General features: G+C 36.3%; 1 long non-coding RNA gene across 1 annotated transcript; it reads left to right on the plus strand.

The window, feature by feature from the left end:
* Nucleotides 1–1,581: 1,581 nt before the first annotated feature.
* On the plus strand, nt 1,582–3,892 carry LOC114544338. The gene is made up of 4 exons (XR_003690390.1): nt 1,582–1,621; nt 2,499–2,855; nt 3,109–3,171; nt 3,853–3,892. It is a non-coding gene; the product is annotated as an uncharacterized LOC114544338 (long non-coding RNA).
* The last annotated feature ends 274 nt before the right edge of the window (nt 3,893–4,166 follow it).

Raw genomic sequence — 4,166 nt, forward strand, 5'->3', positions numbered from 1 at the left:
AACAGCTTTGTGCTTTGTACAAAAACTTCACAGCGATCCAGTTGAAACAAGTCTTTGGAATATGTTTGCCTTACACAGAATCATCGAAGTTGGCTCAACGCGATAACATCTGAAACTTTTTATTATTGGTTTTGTCAAAATGATTAAAATATAAACGAACTGATATGTTTCACCTTAGATACTCTCAATTCACTGTAGCCCTTGCTGATAATGTCATTTCATCCTGGTTTGTCAACTGTCTGCTATTGTTAAGAAAACAATTCGTGCCATTTATTACGAAAGTAAGTCCACATGTCATTCTATTGCCAGGGGATTGCTTGCTGAATTTTCAATAGATATATTTGCAAGAGCGACCAAGTTTTAATATTCTTCTAGTGAAAGCTCTTAGGAACGTATTTGTCATTTCCAGGCTTCAACTGATAGAAAAACTCGTGCAGATGATTCTAGCCAGGTGCCAAACACAAAATTCGATACCAAAGCATCTGACCTTCTTACCCGCGATTTAAAGCCCACTGGTACCGTAGGCTCAATACAGAAATCTTGTGACTCAAACATCTTGTGACGACCAGCGGTGGGAAAGACTGAGATTTATGAAAGTTTAATTCCAAAACAACTCTTTGGTAAGGTCAACGATGGGTCAAACCTGTTCAATGTTTTGGTTGCATTCCGTTGGCGGAATGTCAAATTGATATTGTTGTATTTCAGATGATTTATCGGCCGAACTCATTAAAGAAGGAGCCAGACAACGCCTTGAAACTACAACAGAACTTCTTAGCAAGAGCACAGACAGCGTACATTGATTGTAGATCTTGTCAAAGATCGCCTCGCATCGTGTAGAGAAGATGAGGAAACTAATATTGAAGATACCCGGGATGATGTTGAAATGAAGAAAACCGAACTCAAGGAGTCAGGTTTGTAATGTTAAAACAGATCGGCCATTGTTCGCGCATTTACGAAATGAACAAATTATCTGCCAACATTTTAGACAGCGCAGAACAAAAGATGCTGCTTACAGAACACGGCAGATCTTCACCCTCGTCGATTTTATTACAAGATTCCGGTCAAAAGTTGAATCTTGGTTCGGCATTTGTTCAACGAACTCGATATTTGAGTCGTAGTCCGAGATATGGACCAAGCGCTTTTATGGTAAGAATTTCTCTTCAAACTCGCTTTGCATGAAATTTACTTCGTGCAAGAACATTCACTATCCATCCCTTATATTGCTACTAACATGACTGGCAGGGGAAGCAGAAAAGAAAGAGATCTTTGATTTAGACTAGCTTTTTCATTTTACAATCGTTTCAGATTGATGTCGTACCAGATTCCAAAGACACTGTTTTACACAAGGAAGAAACTGAAGGCAAGCGAAATTACCTTTGCAATATGGAGGAAATATATATTATAATATGACTATATTTACCTATTTTTCTTTCACAGGGAACAGTCAAGGCTTATTAACTCGTGAAGAGTTTCAAAAGGTAGCAATTTTAAGATCACGAATCATCATCGTGCATTAATCTCAACATCTGTTTAATTTTAGCCTGTTCCTGGTAAATCCCTTCTGGATGCAAGTCCTTTGAAAACTTTTTTGAGTTAAGACGAGGATAAACTTAATGAATCCGTAAGTCAAGTAATAATAATGATAAATTGGTCTTATACGGATTATTAAATACTGAGCATTATAAACCGGTAAACTCAGAAACCGGTAATCTCAATTTTGCACTTCGAATTACGTAATTTAATCCTTGTGGTTGAAGGTGAGGACTTGCAACGTTACTTATTTATTACAGGGTGACGATAGCGTGGGGAATTCAGGGGTCGGTAGACTTAGGGAAAGACACTCGTAATATAATAGATTTTACAAAATATATCCTTAGGTTTTCCTATGAGTTACAATAAAACCTTTACAATTGTTCATTGATGAGCTCAGAATGTTTCGTTATCACGTGGCCTATGCACGACTCTTAATGGTTACTGTTAATCTGTTGTAACCACCTGCTGTACTGGTACGATGATTATCACATTTTGTTTGAGCTTTACATACCCGGGGAAAACACTCAGCCACGTCGAGGTTATTAGCTAATTCCAACAGCTTGTCGTAGTATTCATTGTGGAATAAATCTACAGAGGCACGTAGTTTTGCCATTTCATCCTTTAAAAGATTAATCTGTTTTATTGATTCCGCAATATCGATTTTTTTTCTTCTTTAATTGGACCGTCAATGACAAAGTATGATCCAGAACATGTTGGGTGATAATGAGAGCAGCCATAAATTCAAATTTCTCCACGTTGCGAAAATGAGACTGTGCGTCACTAGCTAATCTAGGAAATGGCCCTTCCTGCGATCCTCCAAACTGCATAAAATTGAGTGTTTTGTAGATAACTTTGAATGCATCCAAACAACCATCGCGGGATCTTATTCGTTCTACCCATCGTGTCGTGGAAGGCTTTGCGAGCTTGTTACGGGTTAAACCAAACTCTTTCATCTTTTTACTTAGATACTGTGAGCGGATAGGGAAACTGATAAAAAAGCTGGCGATATTTTGTGCCTGACTCAACATATTTTTCACTGGAAGAATTGAACACGCTTTGGCAACAATAAGGTTTAAACGATGACTGGAGTAATGAACATGCAACGCCTTCGGGTTTTTCTCTAATATTCTCCCAGAAATACCTTTTACCTGGCTGGACACAGCACTAGCACCGTCATATCCCTGGCCTCGACAATTTTGAAGGGAAGCCCGACATCTTGAAGTGTACTTTGACTAATGAACGGAATCAAATCCAAAGGCGAAACAGTTCGGTATACAAATGAAAATGTTCTTGAATCATGTAAAACTTCAAATTTATTCAAGGTATGTTATATAATTAATAATGCATAATATATTTTCGAAATATTATAAATTTGAACTTAAAATCAGTGTCTACCGTCTACTTTTTTGCATATTATAAAAGTAGCAAGCAAATTCAAATGACCATAAACCCGGCATTATTTTAGAAATTCGAAATTTTGACAGGATATAATTTTGTAGTTTTGATAGTTTATACACCCCAACAGCCAAACAATTTTATGATACTTATCCCTATATTGATCATTAAACCCTATAGAATGTATTAAATTATCCAGAAAGTATAAGCTTGGAGTTATCATTAAAAAGTGCCTTGCACCAGGTGAACTATATTTATTCAAATCTATTTACTAATTATTGTATTTTACTAATTTTGTATTTACTAATTATTGTATTTACTAATTATTGTATTTTACTAATTTTGTATATACTCATGTGTTTTTTATAGTGATAATAATGTAACAATAGGGTTGATGTTCGCGGTCATAAATGTGTTTTTGGCCCGACTTCGAACTCATTTTAGCCCGAGCGTAGCGAGGGTTAAAATGTGTTCCGCGAGGAGGGCCAAAAACACATTTATGCCCGCGAACATCAACTCTATTACTATAATATATAATAAACTATAAACTATTATTGCTATAATATATGTTCAACATCGTCAGCCTTCATCCCCTTAGCTCAGTAAGTCATGCGACATTCCATGTCAGTTCCAGTAATTGTTCATCTCAGACCTTGAAAGAAAAAAAACAAACATTCCAAACACTCCAAACACTCCAAACACTCCAACACTCCAAACACTCCATGTCTTCTGACCTGGATTCAAGTTTACTGCTTTTATCATCTTTTTTATTTCACGTTTCCATTTTGAACATGTCCAATTGCAAAAAAGTATCCAGCCGACTTAAAATAGTTTTATTTTTGCAGTTACTTTCCAGAATATACCGTTTGGTTAAGACTTGTGTATTATAGTATATCATAGTTTTAAAACTTCTTTTTCTGTCAGATATTTTCAATAATTAGCTATCGAGACCATCCTCAGTTGTTCGGGCTGGAATACACAAGCGGTCAGCTGAGAAATTACTCGTCTTCCGACAGGTAGTTTAAAAAAGCAGATTTTGTATGAAGCTATATAAAATATTTCTTGTTCTGAATGTTTGTATTTCACCCAATCTAGGGATATATCATTGGCTGGTTAGCTACACGGGGTTAGAGGCAGTGGAAATGGAGATGTTTGTGTAAAAACGACCCCAACGAAGAGACTGTACGCTTTTTCATAGATGATTGAGCGAAAATTATGGTCAAAATTTTCCTGATGAA

This window comes from Dendronephthya gigantea, unplaced genomic scaffold (genome assembly GCF_004324835.1).
Source record: "Dendronephthya gigantea isolate DGI-Jeju-01 unplaced genomic scaffold, DenGig_1.0 000737F, whole genome shotgun sequence".
Classification (NCBI taxonomy): domain Eukaryota; kingdom Metazoa; phylum Cnidaria; class Anthozoa; order Malacalcyonacea; family Nephtheidae; genus Dendronephthya; species Dendronephthya gigantea.